The 12,956-nt window shown below is 40.8% G+C and overlaps 1 long non-coding RNA gene across 2 annotated transcripts in view; it reads right to left on the reverse strand.

Moving 5' to 3' along the window:
- The window catches only part of LOC145656170 (uncharacterized), a 541,800-nt gene that overhangs the window by 496,896 nt on the left and 31,948 nt on the right, over positions 1-12,956 (reverse strand). For both annotated transcript variants that reach the window (XR_014121865.1, XR_014121864.1), the window contains exon 3: positions 6,214-6,863. This is a non-coding gene — a long non-coding RNA (uncharacterized LOC145656170). The remainder of the gene's footprint in view (positions 1-6,213; positions 6,864-12,956) is intronic.

Genomic DNA, 12,956 nt, shown 5'->3' on the forward strand with positions numbered 1-12,956 from the left:
CACTCAAAGAGGCCAATGACATCCTGCAGTGCAGCAAAAAAAGGTCTGATTCTTCATCTTTTCAGCTTGAGAAGTGAAACTGCTTCTAAAGGACTTTGAAAGGTTATTTTCACTTCTCCACTTCTTCTCTGAGTAACGGGTCGGTCGTGGGGACGCTTGTTGATTGCAGGTAAACTGCCCATTGTGAACGACAGTGATGAGCTGGTGGCTATAATTGCTCGCACTGATCTGAAGAAGAACAGAGACTACCCTCTGGCCTCTAAAGACTCCCGCAAACAGCTGCTGTGTGGCGCTGCCATCGTTACCCGTGAGGATGACAAGTACCGGCTGGACCTGCTCGTGCAGGCAGGAGTGGACGTGGTGGTGCAGGTAGGTCTTAAGGTCCTAAAGGGAGTGGGATTAGTCTCCATCCTGAGTATGGTGCCTGAATCAAATGACAAACTATTTTTGCTATGAGGCTGTGTAACACAGGACTGTGATTGGACATAGTGAATTTTTTCTGAAGGCTGTGTCTATTGTTTTAGGACTCATCTCAGGGAAACTCAGTGTTTCAGATCAGCATGATTAACTACATTAAACAGAAGTATCCTGAGCTCCAGGTGGTGGGGGGGAATGGTGAGTCACAGTTCTCACATTTGCTTGTTCTGTAAACTGAGAGGGTTGAGGTAGGTAAGAATTGATGGTGTTTGGTTCTTTTCATTTGTTGCTCTGTTCACTTTCATCCTTCTTCTCTCTCGCTCTGTCTCTGTGTATGTCTGTGTAGTAGTGACAGATGCTCAAACGAAGAATTTGATTGGTGATGGTGTGGATGCTCTTAGAGTGTGGATGGGTTATCTTTGATAAGACATCGTATACCAGAAAATTGTTTAAAAGATGGTAATAGCTAAACCACCAGACATAATAGTGATGGATAAACAGCAGAAAAGAGTCATAGTGACGGATGTAGCAATCGCAAGAGATAGCAACATCAGCAACAAGGAACATGAGACGCTAAAAGAAGAGGAAACACTGGCTCTGGTAGCAATCAGAGCACCAGGGGTTTAGGGACGATGACCATCAAACTGGGAGAGTGGCTCCAGCAGATCCCAGGAACAACATCCGAGATCCTCATCCAGAAGAGTGCAGTCGATGGAACACTTGGGATACTATGCAGGCAAATGTATATATTGTAAATTCCTGTTCTTTTTTATCAACATTCTTAGAACATAATTACTGTTCTAAGTTTACAACATCTGGTCGAGGTTTTCGTTTATTCAAGATGCATCCTGTAGTGCCTTTTCACATTTTTGCACTATTTCTTAATTTTGAATCAAATGTTTCAAAAATAATAATACAATCCACAAGGAAATGAAAACGAGAATTAAATCAAACTTATTGTTTCAGAAAGATTACTACTCATTCACACACCAGGACGCTACATCTTCTGGAGTATTATGCTCACGTTTCTAAACTTTTAAACATTATAATGTATTTCAGTTATGGAAATCAGTTAAACACTATAGGAAGGCCTACAACAGGAATGTACTACAAATACCATCCTACTCCAGCACCCCTAATCGTCCACTCCCAATGGTGGGATATCCCTGAATAACAGTTGAATGCTATCTTTGCCTATATTTGCCTCTGTCTGTCTTTCAGGAGACTACAATATGAGAGTTACACACTAACATTAAAGATGAATAATGAATTAAGTAAATGCTGCACCGGCTAACATCTACTTTCTTCCCTGTTTTATTACCTGTATTATTATTTATAATATTTGTGAGCTGAAAACATGATATCCACCAAAAACATGATTCACTGACTCATGAACAATGTCAACAAATCTACACCCACACACGCACACACACACACACACACACACACACACACACACAGCAGGTGAGTTTTCTGTGGTGGCAGATGGGTCCAAGTGGGCTCATACTGGCCCTGCCCACATGTCGCCTCCTGCAGGTGTCAACCGTAGCCACTGTGCTCCATGTGCCCTTTCTCCTCTGCCACTGCTGGGAGAGGGCTCTGCCCACCCTCCTGACATGCTCCGCTACGCCTCCTGCATACCCCCTTTGTGCTTCAGACAGAGGCCAAAACCACTGGCTTTGCTGGTTCCAGGAACAGCCTGAGGTTGTCCAGGAGAGTGAAAGAATGCTATACCTTGCAAGGTATGATGGTCTTCATTGAAATGGGGGTTAAAAACATTTCAAGCCAGTGTTTTGTGCACTGACATCCCTCCTGCTACCGAAGGCCACCCGAGTGTTTCTTGTGTTTGTGAGTGTGAGGCAAAGGAGTGTGAAAGTGTTTGTGTGGATCAAGATGTAAATGCATGAAATGAAACGTACTGAGGCTATGTTTATTGTCACATATTTTATATCTAGAATGTTGGCCTACCTCCAAGTGAATTTGCACAAAGACCAAACATTTGTGTGGGGTGTTTGTTTGTGCATGTGAATATAGATGTGTGTAGTTCAATGGTGTATACATGTGTACATGTGAGTATGGATGTGTAAGTGTGAAAGATGTGTGTGTGTGTGTGTGTGAATTATATATTTGTTGGGGGCACATTCATATACTGCCACACTGCTATTCTCTCTGCTACTTTCTGTTTTTCAATTGGTGGATTGGATTAGGGCCTGTCAGAGAGACTCTGAGAGATCTGGTGAGCCCTGATTGTGATTCTTTTTGTTTCTCTCTCTCTCTCTCTCTCTCTCTCTCTCTCTCTCTCTTTGTGAGTGTGTGTTTGTGTGTGTGTCTCTTGTCAACACAGTGTGAATAATTTTGATTTTAATTGGTTCGTTGTTATGACATTATCTCTCAACTCTCTCAACCGTCTAAATCACACGCGCACACACACAAACAGTGACACCCCCCATCCTATAGTCCACATTCATTCATGAGAAACAGAAAATTTCAATTTGAAATGTATTGGATTGAATAACAAAGATCCTTTTCTTTAGAACCATGCACAGCATGGACATGACAATGTTGTGCTAAATGGTGTGATCAAACCCTATCATCATCCTTCCCAGCAAAGCCCTGATCTACTCCTTCTGTAGTGAGCTAAACGCTATTAATAAACTCCCAAACTCCTCCAGTGCTCTCTCACCATTCTGAGCAGAGCCTGTGCCAGGCCTGCAATTTTATCAACTACATCACAGCTCTGTTTTCTCTCTTCCAAATGTGTAGAGAAAACACACACACACACACACACACACACACACACGCGCGCGCGCGCGCTCTGTATTCTGACAGTCCCTGCAATGCTCCACTGTAATCCTCTTAGCCTGTAAGCGCTGGGCTCTCCCTGCAAACACACCCTAAACCCAGCACAGCATGGGACTATGTGGAAGACCACTTGCACAAACATGGACCGCACAGCTCCTTTTGCCTTTGCTTGCTATAGTTTCAACTGCTCGATGCACTGAAATGCCAAATACAGAGGCTAAAGCTCGAACACATGCGCCATGAACCAGCTGCACCCATTCCGAGGTAAATCAAATACACAGTTGCCAATGTTTAAAAAAGCTTTTTGAGCTTTTTACATTTTATTGATTTATTTTTTTTAAAGAACATGAGGACTTTTTCATTTTTATTTTTTCAGAATGCTAAATAGTAGTAGTCCCAGTAATTTTGTAGTTCCAGTAGTATCGTCATTCAGGTCTCCTTTATCAGGTTTTGGATGGATTGGTAGAAGTTCATATTGACTGGTTATAAACATAGTTCTGATGTAGTCAAGCACAGCGTCTGTCTCTTTGGCCAGTTGGTAATCATAGCCTTTTTATGTGCTCGGGAAACCTTTCTGCATACTACCGATTTCTTTAGCTGGTCCTCCTTGGGAAGTGTGTGGTCCCTTTGAGCAGTACAAAGCTTCCAAAGCCATGGCTCTCCCCATGCGCTGCTGCTTAGTTTTCTTCCCCACTACTTTGTCCCATAACGTCTTCAGGTTCTTTCTTTCACACTTTGGGTTTTGGTTTTCACTCTCTAGAGCCTCTCTTTCACTCTTCAGGTGTTGTCTTTCACTCTCAAGATTCTCTCTTTCACCCTTCAGGTGTTGTCTTTCTCTCTCCAGAGCCTCTCTTTCACTCTTCAGGTGTTGTCTTTCACGCTCTAGATCCTCTCTTTCACTCTTCAGGTGTTGTCTTTCACTCTCAAGATTCTCTCTTTCACCCTTCAGGTGTTGTCTTTCTCTCTCTAGAGCCTCTCTTTCACTCTTCAGGTGTTGTCTTTCACGCTCTAGATCCTCTCTTTCACTCTTCAGGTGTTGTCTTTCACTCTCAAGATTCTCTCTTTCACCCTTCAGGTGTTGTCTTTCACTCTCTAGATCCTCTCTTTCACTCTTCAGGTGCCATCTTTCACTCTGTTCATTTTTTGTCTCCTTCTGCTTCTCCTCCAACTCCTTCCCACTACATTCCTCCTCAAATTTTCCAATTTTAACACAGTGTCGTTTTCTAATTTCCTTCGTATCTACTCTGTCAGGTAGTTCTTGTTGCAATCTACTCATTGCTTTTTGTGTGTTCCTGTCCAACAAAATCTTCGTTTTCTTCTTCTTCGAAGATCTTCTGTGAGAGCAGCAGAACTGCATTTTGCTGCTGCAACCTCCCATTTCTGTCAACAGACTGACCAATTTTACCTTTGTCAAGCAGATTATAAGAATAGCTATTATGACAATGGTCAGTGATATTATGACATCACAGTTTTGGTTTTGTTGACAATTCCATTGTCATCACACAGAATAGAATAGAATAGAATAAACTATTGTGGGCTTGCTTTGTTTTCACTTTAGCCTTAATTAGATTAATTAGATTCATATGTTTGCTTTAGATTTGCCTTTTTACATTTTATTTATACCATGAAAAACAATACAGAAATAATTAAAGAAGTCAAAGCCTTTGTCACAGTCTCTCCAGACATGCCTTTCTCTGGTTGTCAAAAAGACAAAAGAGATGATTGTGGACTACAGAAGGATGCAAATGCCTCACACCCTAATACATACAGTGAAGAGTGAGAACATACACTCTCTTAAAATCACAAACAATCTCTCATGGTCCCTGAGCACTTTTTCCTTAGTGAAGAAAGCTCTGCTTCCTGAGGAGACTGAAGAAGGACAGCATGTCCGTCATCCTGATCTGGTCTGCAACAGCATCATAGAGAGTGTCCCGACCTGCGCCATCGCTGTCTGGTACTGGCACTGCTCCCCCTGCTCTTTTGGATTGTTTAGTTGAATTTAGCAGTCTGCTCTCAAATTTTCTGTGCCTGTTTTCTGGGATTCTGAAATTCAGGCAATGTTTTTGTTGTTCTTCTGCAACACTATTAAAACTCTGAACTCCTCAAACTATTTTACTTCTCTAAGTAAATCTGTCACACATTTGTCTAGTACAGAATTATTAGATTTCTTTCTTTGACCATAAGCAAGATACACACATTTACTTTGCACATTTACATATTTCTTTGTCTGTTTCTCTCTATCGCTCTCCTTTTCTCAGAGAGTTGGATAAGAGATTAAGGACACTTCCTGAGGCAGAGAATGATTGGTCAGTAGTACATTAGAATGGCCCTACATACATTTCATCATTCCATATCTTTTCAGTGGTTATCAAAACCATTTATACACTTTTGCAGTTAAACAATGTTAAGATATTGATTAGTGTTTCAGTCAAATCAGTCTAACTCTGAAAGTATGTGTTTACCTTCCATATGAGACGCTATTTAAGACTACACACACATCAGATTTTGCAATGAAAATAAAAATGATAAAACAAACAAAGGGAAATAGTCAGTGTACACACACACACACACACACACAGTCTGCATAATAAAACAAACTTTATTTAATTGTCCACAATTTGGTAAGGTGACCTGCAATTTTAAAATCCACATTCCACAGTCTGCATTTCTCAAGCATTGCAGATTATTATTATAATGTTAAGTATAGAGACGATCTCTATGCTGCATTAGTTCTGCTGTCCTACTGCAGAGGTACACGTGGTCAAAGTGCTGTGTGTAGGGGTAGAGAGAGAGAGAGTGAGGGAGAGTGTAGAGAGGGAGGGTGGGAGTGTTAGAGAACAATAATCAAATACATTAGAGCAATCTAGCCAGAGAGACCAATGAAGACTTTGTCCCTAGGGTGTGGCAGTCACTGCTATAGGTGTGTGTGTGTGTGTGTGTGTGTGTGTGTGTGTGTGTGTTCCTGTCTTGGAGGGGATCGAACACTTCACTTACCATAAGGAGGCAGATGGCGGATTCAGGCATCAGCTGTACAGCCATGTTCCCCTGCTGCTCCCTCCCTCACCCAAGCCTTAGACGCACTGCACAGGTAACACCCAGCACCTCCAGCACACTGGCAATGCCCACGAGACCCCCAGCACAGTGGCTCTCTGCCGTAACGTTCAGAAAACGCAAAGTCAAGACTCAGGCAACACCAGCTTCTGGGCTCCAGGCAGAGAGTTGTAGTGCAGCCTGCTCCTATTGTCCAATGCCTTGCAAGCGCTGGCTGAAAGGTCCACGTGCCAGCCCCTTGTCTTGTCGTTCCGCACAGTCTTTCCCTCTTCCGTCAGGACCCCCGGCTGTTCTGTCTGCGCTCTCTCACACACTCCTGCTTCTGTGACATCCAACGGCCAGTTAAAGCTCCCTCCTCCCCTCAGAATGGGTGCTGGGACATGCACACATTCGCGTATGCACACAAACACACACACACACACACAAACACACACACAAGCACTGGCTCCCTTCCTTCTCTCTCCCCTTCATGCACACTCTCACAGGAATGGTGATAGGACATGGATCGGCTTCTCGGGTGGAGAGGAGGGGCAGCAGAAGCCCATACATCCGCTTGTGTACTTTTCCGCTCCCAAATCCATCGCATCACACTCCTAAAACCAGGGCAATGAACAAGAGAGAAAGAGGGAGAAGGAGGGAGGAAGAAAGAAGGAAGGAAGAGATCAGTCTCACCTCCAGACTGCCTCTGAACTCATTTCAAGCTCTGCAAGGCAGAGGCACTGGCAAATACAGACACGAGTGCATACACACTCACACCTCAACCCCCCCCTCCACTGTCTGTACATGAGATGGTTCTTATAGTCTTTTTAACCTCTTGTTTGCTAGCAGAAAGCAAATAGAGCCTATAGGGATAAGAGAGAAAGAGAAAGAATGACATAAAAAATAAGAATGAGATAAAAAGAGATCCAGATACATGAAGCACATGTTGATGAGGGTTGGACTTGCAGAGGCCACATGGCAGTCACGTTAGAAGTGTTGATGCAATAACTGCATCTGCAGCTAAACTAATGCTGCGTGCGTGTGTGTGTGTGCATGCGTGCGCGGGTCTGTGTATATGTGTATCTTTTTCCATTCTCCACCAAAAAGAGGCCAGGAGGCAATTGTCTCTCTAGAGATGTAACACACTTTCTGCAAACATATCATCAGATAATGGCAGAACACCTTACAACACACCAATGCATATCTGTTTACATATACAGTTGAATCATGAGAGATTATGCAAGGTGAGAATTATGATTTTAATGTCCTCTGGTTCTATGGCTTTTGATACAGCCTGTGCTAACTGAACATGGTTTTTCTTTTCTCCAAGACAATTGTGTCTCAGTTTTATTGCAGCTTAATGGTTTAATGCTTGGTTCCTAATATACATATACATATACATGCATGCACCCATACACACGTTTTTTCCTTGACAAGCTCTTATAGGCCTCTGGACTAATTAATCCCCAAGAAAAGTGAAATGACAAATATTTATATATATACACACACACAGCGCTTCACTTTTTCCACATTTTATGTTATGTTACAGCCTTATTCCAAATTGGATTAAAAAAAAAAAATTTCCCCTCAAACTCCTACACACAATACCCCATTATGACAAAGTGAAAAAATCTTTGTTTGGAGTTTTTGCAACTTTATTAAAAATAAAAAAACCAAAAATCACATGTACATAAGTATTCATAGCCTTTGCTCAATACTTGGTTGAAGCACCTTGGGCAGCAATTACAGCCTCAAATCTTTTTGAGTATGATGCTACAAGCTTGGCACACATATTTTTGGGCAGTTTCTCCCATTCTTCTTTGTAGAACCTCTCAAGCGCCATCAGGTTGGATGGGGCGCGCCGGGGTACAGACATTTTCAGATCTCTCCAGAGATGTTCAGTTGGGTTCAAGTCTGGGCTCTGGCTAGGCCACTCAAGAACATTCACAGAGTTGTCCTGAAGCCAGTCCTTTATTATCTTAGTTGTGTGGTTAGGGCCATAATAATCATAATAATTCACTAAAATGATTCATTATAGCTAATGTTTTGAAATAATGAAATCATAGTGTCTGTGATTTCTTTTTTGTGTAAAGTGTCAGACTTTGTTTTTACTAAGATGTTGGGCCCATCAGTTCCACCCTAGCTGCTAAGAACTGCTACTTCCTTTACTGAGCCTGTATTCCTCTGTTCACCACACTGCACTCACACTCAATGTGCAACACAATTAATGTGTGAAGAATTGTGAGTTTACTCAAATCTAATGGCTTTAGTTCACTCATTACACTTTAGTAAATCTAAACTCCAATTTCTTTTTTCTACTGAAAAAGAGATGAGCAATAGCTAATAATTAGTAATAGCTACTCTGCAATCTGAAATGGTTTTTTGTTTGTTTGTTTGGCATACATATTACCTCTTGGATTTTAAAGTTCTTTGAATCACAAAGAAAAACAATACGAGACAGTATGATGCTGCAGTAATTTAATCAAAAGAACAAAATTGATTATTCAGAATAAATTAACAGACAGGAATTAGGTCAAACCTTCTAATCATGTTTTTGTCAAATGTAATACTGTATACATACTACATTAAAATGACAGAAAAAAGAAAAGAAAAGTATAGGAAAATGCACTATTAAATGCACAATTATGAAGTTATGCATATTGGTCAGCATCATCCTCAGTTATAGCCTTCATCTCAGTTGCTGGTTTGTCTTCCTCCACCTTCTGAATTGGTTCCTTCATTGCATCTATTGCCTTCTTCAGATTGAGATTGTCCTTTTCACTCAGTGGGGCCAGTGCTGGGGTAAGGATTGTCTTGATTTGAGTTATTCTTTCCTCGCATCTGTTGTAAAACTCCTTCCTGTTTCTTGCTGCAAGGCTGTTGATACCATTTTGGGCAGATTCGCATTCCTTCCCTAACTTGTCAATCTCTGCAAGGAACTGAGGTGAGTTTGGATCCATGGTCATCAGTCTTCCCAGAGTACTGACATTGTTCATCAGGTACTGGACAGACACCTCAGTGTAAGTGGTAGATATCATGTTAACCAAATAGGCGTAGGCAGAAGCATTCAGAGCATTAGTGTAGATTTTGTCTTTGACAAACATGCTGTAGGTGTAGTTGTTCTCTACAGCTATTTCAACAGTCTGCTTAAAATGTTTAAGATTTTCACTAAGAGTGGTCTTAACAATGTTTGAAATGATCTGAAAGAAGTGCACCAGTTTCTCCCACTGTTCTTTCACCTGCCCCATGATTTCCAGGCCTTTCGCTAGCACCACAATTCTCTTGTTGAAGTCGATCTCCTTGAGATTATAATGTTTCAGCTCACTCACAATTTCAGCAAGAGCTTTTTTCTTCTGATCCAAGTTGTCCATAGTCTTCTCGTTCCGTTCATTTGCAATTTTTAGCTGGGTTTCAGCCATTTGTAGACGTAGATGAGATTGTCTTAAGTGCATCTGGACCACATCTGTATTTGCTGAGTCATAGATTTGCTGTTGACTTGACTTGGGGGGTGCTGTCAAGAAAGATGGCTGATTTGTAAAAGACTTGCTTTTGGAATAAAAGGCCATGGCCCTTACATTCAGTTTGTCAATGGCTTTAATAAGCTCCTCTGTTTTGGCATCATCACATTTCCCCTCTGGAGCATATTTACCTAGCTCTGTTAAAGTGGAGATACCCTTGTCACAGATGCCTAGTGCCTCGGATTTAATCGGGCATTCAGCTTCTTGCTGTATATCTCTGCTGACTTGCTGAAATAGTCCCACCAAGTAATCAGACTGTACCGTTTGCTTCTCCTGATCATACACCTCAGGCCAATTTATTTCCTTACCTTTGCAAAGTTCTTCCATTTTCTCAACCACTAGTAGAAATGTTATAGATTTAGAAAATATGTTACTTGTTGCCAACATTTCATCCACGTTACTCTTCATTCCAGTGGCCATGTTTCTGTGGCTTTCAGGAGTGCCTTTTCAGTTTTTGATCACATGTGTTATGGCTTTTGGTGTAATAGTGTCCGCTTGGAGATAGGTTTGGATAATTTGTCCTGGAAGAAATTCAGTTGCAAACGCAAAGGCTATTGATATTGCTTGCTCTGACATACTTGATATTAGCTTCAGGCCAAAAAGGCCCCATCCACTTGGCAAATCTTTCATTGCTTGCTGGTAGGCCCTTCTGTCCTCAGCTAATTTTTCATTAGCCAGATTGAAAGCAGCCTCGGCCCTGTCGCTTGCCTCCTTAGCTTCAGCCCGTTTAATCTTTGTTATCTCAATGTTTTTCTTGATTTCTTCCATCTCCTCATCATGACTCTGTCTTGCATTCACCAAAGCCTCCACCAGTTCTTGCATCAGCTTGATGATATCTGAGAATTGTTTCTCAGTCATGATGGCCAGGTTTAAGCATTCTGATGATATGTGCGCAATGTTCTGAAGCTCAGCTGGTAAGAAGGCTTGGACAAGACCATCATCCTCCTGTATTATGAGCCCAACTGAGTTTTTGATGTACTCTGGAACCTGTCCGGTGTACATACGAATTTGGTCCATGTTCTTGTGAGCAACATTAAAGGCTTGCCAGCAACCATTACATACTTGAAAGAGGCAGGCCCTAAAAGAATTGGGGTATCTGATGAATTTGAACCCGTCTTTTGGTGGATTTTTATTGATGGAGAAGTCATCTGCAGCAGAAATGCGTACCAGCTGAGCCAGTAAATCGATGGAGACGGGTGCCGGCAATAGATACTGCTCCCAGTTAGCATAGGGCTGCATCAGCAGCATGATGTCATTTCTGTAATCCTGTGCTTTGGTGAAACTCTTAGTAGCTTGGTTGAGCTTTGACAGCGCCATTGTTTTCCCTAAAATAGAGTAAGGCAGAAAATTTGTATAACATAAAGCCATAATAAGACAATCAGGAGATTCAGCATTTATTATTTCTGTACTATAAAGCAGTTAGCACTAACAACAACAGCACCTGCAGTGTTTCATCCACTAAACAATTTCAGATTAGAACACATCATAAGTTACATGTGGTTGCTTAGTAGTTTTTTTTTCCTTCACAACAAGTGAAGTAAAATTAGTAGAAAGCAGAAAATAATACTATTTTAACTACCCACCATTTTACAAAATTAATAATCTTTGATTGAGGAGCATTTAAATGCTTTTTTTCATAAACATTGTTTTTTCATAAACTTCATTATGGTGTAGACTTCAAGAAATTCACTATACAGTATATTTCATAAAAAAGTTGATGAATGTAAACAGAAATTCATATTATGCAAACATAAACTCACAGAAATCTGTAGAGGATAGAATAGAACGGTTTGTACCTGAAGTACTGTGGATACCTCTTGAAGAAGTGAGTAGTTGAAGTAGTAGCCTACCAGACTAGATGCTGTTCTGCTCCAAAACAACAACTTTTATATCATCCTTTCATATTTGTCAGCAAAGCAATATAACTGTGTCCTGCAAAAATATGCAGTCTGAGTTGTAATTCTGAATTCTACAGAACAGCTTTACTTCCTATAACTACTGAAATTTCTTTGTTTTTCGTGTCTTTATTTGGATCCCCATTAGCTGAGGTAGCAGCTGCTCTTCCTGGGCTCCACCAACAAAACTGTGTACTCCCATGATCATAGTTGGTAACTTGTTCCATACTGTGGTGACCAAGACAATACAGATCTGCACGCTGCATCTGTTTTGGGTTTTGGTTTAACTAACCTGCCTGGCAGTGTGACTATGTTGAGCTCTCGCATAATTTATATTGTGTTTACTATCACAGATATTCCTAAAGACGCCCATTAGACCGCAGGCCAGCCTCTCCTGAGCTCTGAGCCATGAGAGAGGCATGCTCGCTCTCCTTACTGACAGGGCAGTGTGAGGCTTGCAGATTCATTCTCAGCTAACCAGAGCTTAGACAGCTCTTTCCTGACAGCTCCCCTGGGAAACACCACAATGAAAGCATCTAGGGGAGGAGAAACTGCTGTTTTACCATAGACTAAACCCATATATACTTTGTTTTGTTAATAACAAATGCCACAGTAAAGTCAAGTAATACGATTCCGACCATTATTTTCTTGTAAAAATATCTTGTCGATCATTTTTGTCAGTGCTGTGCACGTAGAATGATCTGCTTTATAGGCATGCTTGAAATCAATGATTCATTAAGTGAAAAATAGTAGATTATCTGCTCAAGAATAACTTTTTCCATTAGGTTGCTCAATACAAAAGAAACTAATTCCAGGCAAAACACACCATTCTAAATTTGATAATAATAGCCCAAAAGTAACACCAGCAACCTTTGAAGGATGATCAATACAATGTTTGATAATAATAATAATAACAATAATAATAATAATAATAATAATAATAAGAAGAAGAAGAAGAAGAAGAAGAAGAAGAAGAAGAAGAAGAAGAAGAAGAAGAAGAAGAATTTTATTCTCATTAAGAAATTACGGGCATTTCTTGTTACCCAATGACACTTTACAAGTTCATACAATATAAAAAAGGTCAAATAAAATATAAAGAAGATTCAAATATATAAATAAGATAACAGGATGGAGTAAAACTGGTTAAAAAAAATAGACATAATATTGATGCAAGTGCATACTATAGTAACCAATTAAAGGTTGAAATGATCTCAGACAAAGAGATGAGTTATGAAATTCTTGTAAATGAGCAGCTGGAGGAAGAAGCCTTGGGTCTGCAGCTCCAGAAACGCCA

Source organism: Electrophorus electricus, unplaced genomic scaffold (genome assembly GCF_041902795.1).
Source record: "Electrophorus electricus isolate QZ-2024a unplaced genomic scaffold, ASM4190279v1 Scaffold53, whole genome shotgun sequence".
NCBI lineage: Eukaryota > Metazoa > Chordata > Actinopteri > Gymnotiformes > Gymnotidae > Electrophorus > Electrophorus electricus.